The sequence below is a fragment of the Canis aureus genome, chromosome 6 (genome assembly GCF_053574225.1).
Source record: "Canis aureus isolate CA01 chromosome 6, VMU_Caureus_v.1.0, whole genome shotgun sequence".
NCBI lineage: Eukaryota > Metazoa > Chordata > Mammalia > Carnivora > Canidae > Canis > Canis aureus.
This window is the reverse complement of record NC_135616.1, coordinates 33,316,169-33,331,860: the sequence shown is the minus strand read 5'-3', so window position 1 is coordinate 33,331,860 and position 15,692 is coordinate 33,316,169. Positions and strand designations below refer to the sequence as shown.

At 35.8% G+C, this 15,692-nt stretch overlaps 1 protein-coding gene across 8 annotated transcripts in view; it reads left to right on the top strand.

Moving 5' to 3' along the window:
• RIT2 (Ras like without CAAX 2) overlaps nucleotides 1-15,692 on the top strand; it is a 476,484-nt gene that overhangs the window by 165,169 nt on the left and 295,623 nt on the right. The window lies entirely within an intron of this gene.

Genomic DNA, 15,692 nt, shown 5'->3' with positions numbered 1-15,692 from the left:
TTGATTTCAGGATCCACTAATGGATATCTACCTGCATTTGAAAAGCTCTGCTCTGGATAATATAACTGATGTTGATTGTATGCTTATTTGGTCATTTGCTCACTTAGTGTCTGGATCCAGTGTCTGGATCTTCTACTGCAGAATTGGTTAACCATGTTAATGGTGCATTTGGAAAAGACTTTAGATATAGATATAAGTTTGTTCACCAGTCTCATCTGGTAAATGCGGAAACTGAGATCCAAAGAGTCAAAATATTGTTAAAGCCAAAAATCCAGGCATGTTTCATTCTTCCTATCCAGTTTTCTTTTTATCATGCTAAGAGCAAAAATACTGCAATTGGGAACAAGTTTTCTTCCTCTCTCAAAGCAGAAAAGATGTTTTTAACATTGCTTTACTCCTGCAAAGAGCTACTCTGCAGGATCAGTTGGAAATTCCCAGAGTCTGCTATAGGACTTGTTGTCTAGAAACATATTACTGTTGAAAACACATCAAATGTTAATTCATGGGAGAAGGAAAACACATAGTTCTGGACCCCTCATGGCTGCTTGGTTGCCTAGATTGTGAGCAATTTTGACTATACACCTCATCCCTTATCCTCTTTATTCCCTTTGTCTGAGTATTTTCTACCATCACTTCCATGGGGTATGATCCTCTAATTCCTATTTTGCTCATCAAGCAATTTTAATTCAAGGTCCTACTGTGTATATAAAATATTATCCTATATGTAATAGGATATAAGGTATCTGCCTGAATACTGCTGTTGAAATGAATAAAATGTACTCATTTTTAAATGTCCCACAATTCAGCAAGACTTCATCAGTTAAACCGATTAGTAAGATTTCAGTGCAGGAAATTTATGCATTGTTAATCAGAAAGCACTTCCTCAAGGAGTTGAGTCTTATTTCTGAAGAGAAAATAATCACTTTGTAAAGTTTTAGAAGCAATCCTCTAAATCCATTTTCTAAATATCTCGCTTCTGGAATGCTGGTGACTTTGCATAACGCACTATGAATTACAGAAGAGGAGAAATCTCTAGTCTGGAAAATTCAACAGTATAATATATCATTTGTGAAATCACAAATTCACTCTGTTGTTCATTACTTTTCATCATCGTTTAAGCTTTCTATGCTTTGGTATTTGAAAAAGCTACCTTTGCTCACCAGCCTCTCCCATCTACAGCTTGAATAGGACAATATATGTGAATAAATTATAAATGGCTCTTTCAAGAGGAAGAAATAAGAAGAATATGATGATGATTTTTTTAGATTTCCATAAAGTACATCCATCATTTGAAATTAAGCTAACTGGACATTCTGCACTAACAGACAGCTAAAATTGTACCTTTATCTGGCTATAAATAAAATAGCTTTAAAGGAAGAAGTTTGAAAGTGGAGACACAGAGCACTTTATTACTATCAATTCGATTTCCCATCATTTTATGTCTTGTCTTTTCTAATGAAAATATTGGTTAATAATTTTCCATTGGTATCCTGTTTGAGGAAGGTAAAAATCCCAATAATTTACTTTTCATCTGCTCAAGCTACATAACTATAACTCAGTCTGGCTGATTTAATGGCCCCTCAAGGGGAAATTCATATTAGTACATTTTGAAATCGTACAAATTAGAGAAGAATATGCCTATTAAGGATACTTATTTCACAATTTATATAGGAAATGAATATTTTTTCAATTCTGTGCAGATTTGTTTGTCATCCTACTGACTGAGGTTTTTGAAGAGCTTTTCTCTGAAATGTTTGAAGGATTTGCATGTTGTTTTTCTTCCTTACATTCATCTTAAAATTATTTTTCTTTCAAATCTACATCAATTCTGAAAATTTAGATTCCCTTTATTAACTGACAAGAATTAGGGATATTATCTGATACCAATGAATGTTGTACCCAAAGGCATAATTGCTTTTCTTAAGTGACAACATTTTCAATCTTAGTAACCAATGGGTCTAGCATCTGCAAATCCACAGAAGATACCTATGAAAGGGATATTGAAAGGTATTGATTCTATTCTTTCATGAGAAGACTTCACTCAAAAATTAAATTAAGGAACTTAATTTAATTTAATTAGGTGCCAAATATGGATAAATTGAAGCTTTAATTTAATCTTTAAAATGAGTATCTCTAAGCATTAGACATTAAGTATGGTTTGATTTTTTTTCCATAGTAAAGTAATTATGGAATAATAAGAAATGTTTTGACCAAAGTCCTGATGTTCAACCCTTCGTAATAAACACACATTATTTTTTAATTAGTAATAAATCATTAGCAATAACTATTGCATGTAATTTGATCGGCAAAAAATTTAAATGCCTACATTGCCAAGCAATTTGCTTGTCCTCTAGAAATAAAAGATTAATACAGCACAGTTCAAGCCCTTAAGAAATTTTCAACTCAAGAAGAATTCAGACAAATACACAAATATTTATGTTATCTATGAACTTAGTTATTACTATAAAAAAGAAGCAAAGTGCTGAGAGGTTTTGAAAGGATGGGGAGGAAGTTCAGTGACCCCCTCTTAAAGTTGTATTCACTGTGATTTCAGATCACAGTTTCCTATGTTTAAAAGCCAAGAGAGGAGGTGTCTGGGTGGTTCAGTTAGTTAAGTGTCTGCCTTCAGCTGGGGTCCTGAGACAGGGGTCCTGGGATAAAGCCCCACACCAGGCTCCCTGCTGGGTGAGGAGCCTGCTTCTCCCTTCCTGCTCCCCCTACCTGTGCCCTCTTTTTTTCTATCTCTATCAAATAAATAAAATCTTTTAAAAATTCATTAACTAATTAAAAAAAAAAACCCAAGAGATTCCTGCTGTCCATTCTAGAATTCAGGATCCTTTGAGGAGACTTTTCAGAGAAGTCTGAATTTCTCAAAGACTTGAGTTATTTGAGAAAATGACCTAGGATGCTTTGTTTTGCTATGTCCTTTAAATTTTATTGTAACTTACTCAAAATTAAAAATCTTATTGTATGTAATTTTAGTTTAATATCAATTGGATATCAAGTTGTTTTTTTTTTTTTGAAATACAGTACAGTGTTCCTTTCCTCAAAACCAACAATATAAATATCAGGTTCTCATTTGTAGACTGTATATTTAGTTCAAATGATTATTTATTATTTAGTTCAAATGATTATTTAGTTCAAATGATTATTTATTGATATCTTTATATGTTGAGAATTGTTTCTCTTCATGTTTTATTGGTAATCAAATGAAGGCAACTTGTGAGCATAGGAAACCAGGTAACTTTACTTGGAAAATTACATGGGTGGAAACAAGACATAGCATCAAATAGATTGCTCTGAATAAGAGATTTGATACTGGATGGAAAATTTTAAACCATGAAGGATTTGTGTTCCCTCTCAGTTACACAGTATCATAACTTTGATCAAGTCATGTACATAATTAGTAATTATCTCTCACTGTCCTCAAAGAGTAATGTTTTGGCCTCCCTTCTCTGCAAGCCTATAAAATTTTATCACATAGATATTTAGCACCTATTATGTGCCAGGTACTATACTATACATGGATATATAGAGAGAAAAACACAAGTGCTTTCGAAGCACTCCCAGTTAGGTGGAAAATATAAATTAGCAAACAAGATCATGCAATGAGTTCATGATATAGAAAAACAGAAGATGCAGAAGAGGGCAATGTGGGAACATCTCACCTGACCTGAAGGGGAACAAATATGTGGAGAGAAACTATTCCCCATACTGAGTTTTGAAGATGGATAGAAGTTAGGCAAGTGAAGGAAAGAAGAAAAGACATTCCCAGAAGAACAAAAAATACAGGCACCCAAGTAATATGATACAACATGTGACTGAGTTGGAGCATTTCTGGAATCAGAAGTCCTAAAGATGAAATAATAATGATACAATGTGCAGAGTTGCAAGAGGGTGGGAAAGACTCCAGGTCTTTAAAGATCTGACTAAAGGTTTAAATATCTACAGTCCTGTACTCTTATCTGAGATAAAATATATATATATATTATTGACAGTCCACTTAACTTTTACATTTAGATAGCTCTGAGGCAGAAAAGAGAAACCTCAAATTTAGCTAATAATGGATTATCTTTAATAGACTTTTACTTCTTTTAGGGTTATTTATCATAGGAAGCCTCTTTATCCACAGGATTTCATGCCAAAAACCCAACAGAATTCTTGATACCTATCTCAACTTGTCCTATATTAATCACTCAGCAAATTCTGTTGTTGCTACCTCCTAAAAATATCTTGAAACTGTCCCCATCTCTCTGTAACCGCCATTGCCTTCTTATTCTAAGCTACCCCCATTTCCAATTTAGACTAGCTCTTCCAGTTGTTTTTTACACGGAGTCCAGGAATATCTTTAAAAACATAAATTTGCTCTTCTTAACATTTTCCAGTGTTGTCAGTTATTATTAGGATGAAGAATAAAATTCTAAGAATAAAGATTCTCATGGTCTTGCTACTGTTGCTTACACACTTGTCACATTCCACCTCCTTTTGGGTTTCAACCAAATCTACCTTATTTTAGATGAACGAACTTCCTAAGCCCCTTTCTGCCTTGAAACATTTATGCATATATTTTAGCCCTAAACGCTCTTTACCTCTCCACTCTCCATATTTGCCTGGGTAGGTCATACACTGGTCCAGTTTCAGCTTAAATATTGCTTCCTTAAGAGTCCTCTTTGATTACCTGGAATAAAAATATGTTCTACTTTCATACATTCATTCAGAACCTTGACTATACCTTAACATCACTTATCAATATATAACTAAATAACCTTTTAAATTATTTGTTTAATTAAGGTGTCATAAGGATAGGAACTTCAATATATTATTCACTAGTGTTTCCCCAGACCTTCTGTTATGCCAGGCATATAGTAGATGCTCAATAAATATTTATTGAATAAAGACTGGATGAATAAATATTTCTAGAAAAGAATTAATCGCTTTTACATTTTGCTACAGTTAACTTTAGAGTCCTAGGGAGTGATTAGACTAATAATTAATCAAAAGTGTGTTAGTGTCTTCCCTAGAAACTCCCTATATATGTTAATGGCTATTTCTTGACCTAAAATGGTTACCAGAAGAAAATTTCTTTGAAAAATTAAAAGCACTATACTAATGTCAATTATAATTTCTTCTGCTTTCTCTTTTTACTATTTCTCCTCTTCTTCTCTATTCAATGTTAATTTATTAACACATATTTGTTGGGTAGCTACCATGATTTGGGCGTTGTATAAGGCATGGTAATGGATGGTACCCAAAAATAAGCAGGAATGCATTCCTCTCTGAGCCTCTGCCTAATTTTATTTCATTATCTGTAAGAGTTGATAATTTTTCTTTATCCAGAGTCAAATTATCCTTTTTTCCTCATTGCATTAGGATAACTTGAGGTCATTGTATAAGTACATCAATCACATAATTTGATTAGAAGAAAATTGGTCTTAAGGACCTATCCAATTGTTTCTTTGGGTTGCTTTTTCCTGCAGAAGGAAAACAACTTTCACAACCCAGGAATCAGTTATCACTTTGTTAATCTACCTGTCCAAACATTTATTCAGTTCTTATGGTGTCCAGAAATTCATATGACCAACAGGTTTCCAGCTATACTTACCTATCCTATCTTCAAGGTACATATTCTTTTATAATTGACTCAGCTGTGAATGCTTTTCCTCTTTTAGTGTTTTAGACCTCCAATTTCACTTACAGACCATGCATGAATACTGCATAATGCATTCACCTGAAAGATTTATATTCTTTCTGAACAATTGGTAAAGACTTTAACAAGCTCTACAAGAAAATAAGAAAATGTCATATAGAGATTTAAGTCTTCCTGAATGATTTAGGAAATTCCAAAAAAAAAAAAAAAAAAAAAAAAAAGGCAAGGGCTTCACTTAGGTGGCGAAGTACATCAACAATATGGACAGGTCGTCTGTGGATAGCACCATGTCTAATGATTATGATTGCACCACAATATATGAGTGTGAAAAATATCAATGTGATTAGACCGGTGTAGGAGAACGGTACCACATTAAGTATACATTTCTCAGTATCTTTGCTGAAACACAAAATTCCTAAGCTAAGAATTTAAAGGAAATAGTGTGTTTGAATCATCTGAAATGGTCTGCTTAGTGTCTAAAATGTACACTAATAGAGTCACCTCTTTGTGTCACTAGAAAATCCCTGTTAAAATGTAAATGCTCAGGGGAGAGGTAATGCCCAGAACCATTAGGAGTCATTTATACATTAGCATAGATTAATGTGTCTGATTATTCTAGTGAGCAAACCACAATGCTATGATCCTTAGAGCAGCACTGAAGGGATAGCATGAGATTTGGAGAAGTGGGGGGTATTATTACCAGGTAGAATAAGTGCCAGAGTATAATTCTTGAAGGAAATTAAGGTTTAAAAAACTGAAATTGAAGGATTGCATTAGTGGCTCTGGAATGCCAAACATATTAGAACAGAAAGGAAGTAAGTATGGAATCAGATCAGAAATTGAACTCTGTTTTCATTCTGGCCCCTGATTTTCTTTCCACTTATCCTGTAACGCTGTCTTGTTTGCTATTCTCCAGCCACACCAGTCTTCCTTCAGTTCCTGAAATATCCCAAGCAAGCTCTTCCTTGAGTTTTAGCTTTTGCCAATATGCCATTGTCTACCTTGAACACCTTTCCTCTGCTTTTCACTACAAAGTTCCTTTTCATCCTTTAGCACTCTGCTTGTATATCACCTCCCCAAAAAGGTCTTCTTTTCCCAACTTAGCTGCTCAACACATAAATCCCCACCACCTGTGTAACATACAGATTTATTCTCAATATCAACACGTGTCTTTTCTCCTTAATAATATTTATCAAATTCCACATTGAAAACTGTGCTGTTTTTTGTCTGTCTTTCCATGTGGGATATAGGCTTCATGATGGTAGGGACCATGTCTACCTTGTTCACTGTATTTTACACAGAACCTAGCATAGTGAATGGTTTACAGGGAATGCTGAAAATACTTGTTGAATTAGAGAATGTGTGAATGACTTTGGTGTCCTCTTTTCCCCTCTTATCTACATTATATTCCATAATCACAGAATTTCAGATCTCTTTCCTTTCTCATATTTGATGTAGTAATCTAAGCACTGCCCAGGCTAAACCCAAACATCTGCTTGTTCTGAAACAGCATTGGGTCAACTGAGCATGACCATGCTTCCTGGTCTCACTTTAGATATACCTCAAGTGGACTTTGAGTTAAGCTCAGCAAATACATACAGGTCATTGTCTACTCATTTTCTAACACCTCTAACACCAGCAACTTCTCCCATCTTCACACTCTCTATGACCTTGCTTATTTCTGCAGTCAAATGCTCTACCACTGAGCTATACCCCCGACCTTGCTTGTTTCTGTACTGAGAAAAATTGAAGCAATCAGAAGATAAATTTCCAAAGAATCTCAACCCTAAGAATCTTCCAAAGCTACCCACCTCTCTACATCTATACTTAGTCCTCCTACTAATTTCATTACTTAGATATCCATGTTCCTATATAAGTGTGTACCACACTTTCCAGTCAGTAGATCCCATCCTCCTTTTCTGCTGAAGAATCCCACTCAAGTAAAATTTTTTTCTCTTTTATGGAGCATTTTGCATCATCATAAAAACATGCTGCTGTCTTGCATCTTAAATATTAAAAAGAATTTAATTTTTGATTGATTTTTCTCTGCCATTACCACCACATTTTCCCACTATTTATGCTGTAAAGCCCCTCAAAGAGTTGTTTATATCCTCAGTTCTAATTCTTCTCTTACTTTCTTCAATAAACTCTAGCCAGATTTTCAATCCTATCACTCCACTGAAATTGCTTTTATCAAGGTCAGTTTGACTCTCTAGGGGATAATCCAATGGCTGATTTTCATTCTATCCATTTTGATCTACCAGTAGCAGTTGATATGGTCTACCACTCTCAGATTTCATCCAAACTTCTTTATTTTTAATTTTTTTTTTTACTTGACATCCATTTTTGGTTTTCTTCTAACTACTATGTCAGCTTCTCTGACTCCTGGCTGGCTCTGGTTCTTCCTTTTCTCCTGGATATTGGAGTGTGACTGTAAGACTCAGTGCTTGGTCCTGTTATTATCTTTCTATCCACATATTCTTTGTTGGTGATCTCCTTCAGCTTGGATGCTATTTATATGCCACAACTCAAGAATGTTATCTCCAACTCTTATTTCTTTCCTGAATTTTAGACCTGTATGTCTAGCTTTCTATTCAGCTCTGCCATTTGGATTCCTAATAGACTCTGTCAAAAACTGACTTCTATTTTTTTCCACAAAGGAAAAGAATTTTTTTTTCTTTATAGCCTTTCCTATTTCTATGGCAATCCCATCATTCAGGCCTAAAACTTTTAAGTCTTCTTTGAATCCTTTCTTTGTCCACACAACATGCCCTCAGGAAATCCTGTGAGCTTTTTCTCTCAAAATATATCCCACATCTGCTTATTTCTCACTATTGCTCCTGTTACCATATTGGTATACACCAGCAGAATCTCCATGATGGATTATTACTCTAGTTTCTAAGAGGTCTCTCTGCTTCTACTTTTATCCTGCTCTCCAGTCTATTTTCACCACAGCAGGCAAAATATTATTTTTAAAAAGTTAATCTACATTATGTCACACTGTTCAAAACCCTTCAGTAGTTCCCTATTCCACTTGGAGTAAAAGCTAACATATTGGCAAAGGCCTTAAAAGTCCTCAGAAACAATATCCCCTCCTCCTCTGACTATTTCTTACCGTTCTTCCTCATTCATTTGATTTCGGCCACATAAATCCCCTTGTTCTTTCTGGAACATGCCAGATAATTTCTAATCTTGGCCTGTTTGCACTTGATTTTCCCTTTCTGGGAACATTCTTTCCTTGGGATACTCACAGAGCTAACCTCATTACCTACTTCAAGTCTTTCCTTTGGGTATGGATGCTTCTTTTCAGTCAGGCTTATAGTAAACACCACCAGAACTCCTGATTACATTCACTATCTTCGTTTTTCTCACAGCATATATCACCTTTTAATTCACTATAGTTACATTTGTATTCCTTTGCTAGAACATAATCTGTTTTGGTCACAAAAGACTCCCAAGAATCTAGATCACTGCCTGGTTCATAGGAGCTGATCAATAAATTGAATGAATGAATGTTTAAAATACTGACCTTTCAACCTTGAATAAATTAGCATACATTGCTGACCTTTCCTCATCTATAAAGATGAGGTGATGACACTATTTCTCATAATTGTTCTGTGAGATAATATATATATGACTGCTTCACACTCTGCTCAAGACAAAATGAATATTGTAGTTTCCTCAGTAGAAGTCAATTGAACTGTAAGATAAAAATGATAATAAGGAAAGCTGTCAGGAAAAGACCACCTAGATTTTGTGCTTTTTTTTTGAAGGCCCAGAGAATCCATGCTGGAGAGATGGCAAAGTAATCAGAATGACAATTTATTAACTTACAATGATGTTACTGTCACTGCAACTGGAATTACTCAAAGCTTGTATGCTTATGGACATTTTTCCTGTGGCCAGCCTACATAAAGGAGAACAAATCATAATTATAAATCCCTGATTCAATTTACCATATAAAGTCTCTATCAAAAAAAAAAAAAAAAAAGAGTAGATATGAGCAGCATACCATCTCCATGACAGCTATCTTACATGGAAATATAAAAGTTGCCTGTAAGGCATTGAATCAGTCCAAAGGGAGTTAGTTAATAGAACTGGAAGTTTAATGATGTCAGGCTAAGAACAAGGGACATCACCAGGACCACACTGGTTTTGAGCTGGAGGCTACAGCACCTCCTTCTTGGCTCCAGAGTGGACTATTCTTAGATCATTCCTGGAAATAATTGAAATAACACCTGCTGTTTTCTCAGTATATATAATAAACTAATCCCCTTCTGAATGACATTCACTGAATTGACATTCATTGTTTATATAAATTAACATAATCTTTTTTCTATTGAGTTCTGTGGGTTAGGAGTAATTATGACTCTTTCAGGTTGTGTTGCCTATTAATATTCTCACTTACATTCATTCTTTAATAAATAATGAATAAGCACCTAATGTGTACTGTGTACTCTTTTTGGAGCTGGGCTATAGTCATGGACAAGACAAAGTTTCTGCCCTCATAAAGATTATAATTCAGTGGAGGAGAAGATCACTCAAACTAATAAACACATAATGTCAGGAGGATAATTTGGGGACATATTTTATTTGAGTGTAATCACACGTATCTATTTGATTGGCAGTCGCTTCCATGTATAGTGTATAGTCAAGTTCTTGCTAGCTCACTTGGTATAGCATCCAGAAATACTCCTACCTCTTTAAGAAAAACACTGATAAAATTTTGAATATTAAATGAGGGAAAAGCTTTGGAATGGACCACTGCAGGTGAGCAGCCCTGAAGCTTCAGGGTTTGTTTTTTTTTTTTTTTTTTATGTCACAGTCTATTGGCCTGAACCAAGTGCTGTCACTTTGACTAATTTTACAGAACTATTTGATTTTGTGCTTACATTGCTAGAGCATCTTCCTACCAAATCTTAAAGAGGTTAAAAAAAAAAAAAGTTGGGTGGGGAGAAAGTTCACATTGGCACAAACCCAGCAACATTGCAACAAATTTGCAATTCTGGACTGTGTGTGTGTGTAAGGTTGCAAAGAGAATTTTCTCCCTTTAGTTACCGAAATTAATAATATTATTGACTCATTGTAAATAAGGTGAACCTTATACCAGTAAAGGCCAGTCCTACCACCTCATATGTGAAACGCTAATGAATATGGATCTGGCTTTAAATACCGTGTGATTCCCAGCTGTTTGCCCCAGGGAAGATACTTACATTCCTACATTGAACTCTATTTCTCCACCTGAAGAATGAAAATAATAACTATTCCTACATAAAGCTACTACAAGGATTAGTTGAGATAGTAGATGTGAATTGCCCAGCATAGAACATAGTATACTGTAATCATCCCATAAATCTAAGTACTGTTAGTGCATAAATAAGTAAATCTTAGTATAAAGTACTGCTGTTGAAGAAGGTCATCAAGAGGACATGACCTCTGGTTGACCTGAAAACCCGCCTGGGGCAACAGGGGGCTCCTCACTCCTGTCCCTCTCTTTGGAATGTTTCATACTCCATTTGTATCACTGGAGACATTTCAAGGATGCAGTCTTGAGAGAGTAATGCATTATTGACACCATCTGGATGGTAACACATGAATGAGCCTAGTTAAGGCCTCTATATAAACTCTCAAGATGTTGGCAGGCAGGTCCAGAGAGCTGCTCATCTTGCAGAAGCTTAACCTCAGTTTCCGTAAATTCCCTTGTTTTTTTAAAATTGCCACCTACTAATCTGTAATATTCTGACTCTTTCTTCGGTTTTTCCATGGCCTCCAGGGACAAAGGTCGTTTTCTGAACCAACAATTGGGGATCCAGCCAGAAGATCAGAGAAATGGGTTGGAGGAAATAGGCAGCCTTGGGGGAAGTCCCAAATTGGCCATTGACCTCTGTGTGGGGAGGGGTGACCCATGTACCTGCTTCTGGACACTGTCTCATGCATATGGTGATGCCCCCCAAACAACTGCTCTAACGCTCTTGTTTGAGGAACTGTGCATAGACACTGTGGCAAAGGAGGGAAATGCATGGCTGTGCAAAGGGATGGACCTTTCACGGGTGCTTCAGTTGGCTACTGATGTGCAACTAGAAGCAGAAACTATAGTTGGAAGGCTGGAAGAAGTGCTAAGATTAGAGAAGGATGTGGGGTTGTTACTAATCTGCTGGCCTCAGGGCTGGCAGGCAAGGTGGGGGAGCAGGAGAATAAAGTGGAGACCATAGAGTGGCATTTTGCAAAGCTAGGAGGACACAAACTGCTGCAGATTAAGGTTTGAGAGTTTGTGACAAAACCTAGTTGAATAGCTAAGAGGTGGAATCCCCAGGGAAATGAGGAACATAAAGGTGAGGATGTTCAAGTAATTAACAAAGAAAGAGATGAAGAGTTCCATGCAGTGTGACCCCTCATACAAAGAAAACTTTATCAGAACTTTAGGATAATTATTAATAAATATACCCTTAATATCTTAGAAGGAAAAAAAAAACACATGTTCTTTATTCCTTGACGATGTCAAACTCCACCTCTTTGAAATGTATACACCCCATGAGATAACTAAACCTACCCTAAATGGCTTGAGCCTGAAGGGGAAGTGTGTGTGTGTGGAGGGGGGGGGGGGAACGCTTTTAAAAAAAATAGACCTATACAGAACTCTTTGCCCAAAATCTAGTCCATAGCAAAGTTATGTAACAACAATGTTATTATTATCAATGCAGTTGTGAGATAGCACCATAACCATGGCAACGTCTAGTTAGCCATCTGTGACAACTGTATTCAGCTGACTAAAATGATCTGTGGTCAACCTAAGCAAGAAGACATGCACCAATTCTGTCATTTCCTGTAGATATAGATGCCCTTGAGGAAAATCACATGCCTACAACAGAAATACTTCTCAACATTTCTTTTTATACTCAGTAGTTATAATAAGTGGAAACTTAGTATGGAGTCCAATGACTTGTATTAATACTGTCATTTTTTTCCCCAGTAGTTTAAAAACCTCTTTAGTATTCTGTTGGCTCCTAATGAGAACCCTTCCTTAAACAATTATAATAAAAGAGGGGCACATGGGTGGCCCAGTCGGTTAAGCATCTGCCTTTATCTCAGGTCATGACCTTGGGGTCCTGAGATCAACCCTGACACATTGGGCTCCCTACTCTGTGGGCAGTCTGCTTCTCCCTCTCCCTCTGACCCTTCCTTCTGCTCTTGCTCAGATAAATAAGTGGAATCTTCTTCTTTTTTTTTTTTTAAAGAAATACTCATATTGGCATGACCTAAAAATTGGCTGATGGCTATAACTTGTGATCAAAAAAACTATTTTAAGCATATCTTAAAAGAGCTAACACAACTTGTTCACTGTCTCCAATTCTCTAATCTCAATTAAAAAAAAAAAAGATGCCAAGTGTATAATATTCTCAGGAAAAACTTTCAGAAGTGTAGTGTTCCTCTTGGTATTTCCATCTTTTAGTGTTGTGTAGATCTACTTACCCAATGCCATATGTTTAGAAATTTGTAGAACTAGAATTCAAACCTATTTTTTAACTCAGTCACAGCTTTTAACTATTGTCTCCTAATTTACGCTGTCTTCAAAGAGAATCTTTATTAATCATGGCTGATTTGACTTAAGACTCTTAATTTAACTGGTGTAACTTTAACTACTATGTTAAAATGATTCCTGTAGAATAGAGGTCAACAGTTTTAACATTTCACATCAAAGTTGTTCATATCAGCATGTATTGACTCAGCATGAAATGAGAGACCTTTAGAAATTTTTGGTTTGTTAGAGTCATGTAAATAATCAAATTGAACATGTCCTACATCTATCCATGTTCTACAATTTTCTTCCTTTATTTAAAGACTGTCTCATAGTATGCATCCTCACTAGGACAAAGATATTCTTTTGACGTAGACTATTTCCCTGACTCAGCTATTTAAGCTAGTGTGTGTATGATTTACCTAGGGGAAGAAACACAACCTTCTTTTATAAGTTCATGTTACAGTATGTCCTGCACAGATAGAAATTGCATACTGTAAAGGGACTAGATTAGATGTTAGAAGCAGAGTCCAAATTAGTATGTTTTCAAGTGAGTCTTTGAGTGGCAGACATTATTTTAAAGATTTCTCTTTAAAAAGGAAACACCTGTTTTGAGGCAAAAATTAGCTATGTGGAAAATCAGTTTGAAAATTATGAAGTGCCACAGCAATGAGAGCAACTGTTTTTATAATGGACCATGTTACCTTTATCTTATTTGTCGTGTAAAATGACAGGAATAAATTTTCCAGACATGTAGGTTGTCTATGAAACTCAGACATATTTGCCAAGTTGTTAGGGGTTAGAATCATGCCCACCCTAAGCGAAGGTGACTCCTTGTCATGCTGACTTGGCTATCCAAATATTTCATATATTTTTTAAATACCTTCATTGTTCTTATTTAGATGCTAGATAGTAGCATTTTTTAAAAAGAAAATTCATGTTCCTTTATATCTTCCATCTAGGAATAGTGAAATTTCCCTTTCTCAGAACCAAGTTAACTAAAGGAAACTGCTCAGCAATGGTCATGAGGGAGAATAATAGACTAAGAAAGGCAAAGGCTTCAATTAACAGCATGTGGTCGGCGCAGCTACCTTACACTTCCATATATTCCCCCCTATGTTAACTTTTGAAGTTTGTATTTCCGGTGAGTTGCTCCTTTGTCCTCTTTGCTATCATCTTTTTGAGAATTGTCTATGCTAGTTGTTTCCGCCTTCTAAATTCCTATTAGCTCTTCAAGCTACTCTAATCTGACTTCCACAACTAATATTTGACTGGCGGCGGGGGGTGGGAGGGGGGAAGGAAGCCCTAAATCTTCATCATGCTCTAAATCCAAAAAACATTTGTCTATTTACTCTTCTCAGGTGCAACCAATACTGTTGATGAGGACCTTGTGGAAGCCTTAATTTTCTTCGACGTCCTAAACTCCTGGGACTTAAGTTTTCAGGCAGTCCTCTGCTGCATTTGAAAACTCCTCCTCCTATATGTAGCCATGATGTCTAGACAATCCTCAAGGTTTAATCATAGACTCTTTTCTCACTTTTGGCTCTTTTTCTAGGCAATCTCTCCCATTAGCATGGTGTTTATCAGAATTAATATGCCTCTAATGCCTACATTTGTATATCTAACATATAAAGAACTATGTCCAACTTCTTTCCTCACCTCTAGACCTGCATATACAACTACTAGCTTGACCTCTTTCTATTGGGTGTCCTGATGTGTATCAGTTTTGACTCTTTCAGATTAAACTCATGATCTGACCTCTATTGAAAATGTCTTCCTGCAGTATTCTGTGTCAGTGAATGACACTGCTATTCACCTAGTAATTCAAACTCCAAAACTAGGAGTCCTCCTTAAGTCTTCTTACTTACCACTTATAGTCATATTATCATTGATCTAATACATTTGCACTATCATAAAGGCTACAGCTCCTCTCAAATTATTCTACAGCTTTCTCAGTGAGGGCATTGTATCATCCTTCTCATGCTCCAGCTTCTCCTTATCCCTACCTTGTAGCTAAAAAAAAGGCGAAAATTTGTAATTGTAGAATAGTGTATATCTACAGCAGCTTACTTTATACAAATATTATATAATCTTTAACCATCCCTTGGGCTATCCCCTGGACTCTAGAGATAATGACTAATATTGGCCAGGAAAAGCTGCTATGCCTTCACATAATCCCATATCTGAGAAAAAGATCTAATACTGCTTTTTAGGTCTTCTTATATACATAAGTGATTTTGGATCAGATGCAACTTTCTACAATTTGTGTTTTTAAGTCAAAAATCTGTCTTAGAGCTGGTCATGTCAGTAGATAGAGAACTTGTCAGGTCAGAACATAGCTATGTCAACCTTACTAGCTAACAGCTATAAGCTATAAGCTGTTATAGCTTATAGCTGTTATAGCTTTCAAGCTATATCCTATATATCATAGTCTTTTTGATATGTAACTATGGATGATTAAATTATTTCTAAGTGATTTTTAGCCACTTCCTAAGGATGGATGACTTATTTCTACCTTTTCTCATATAT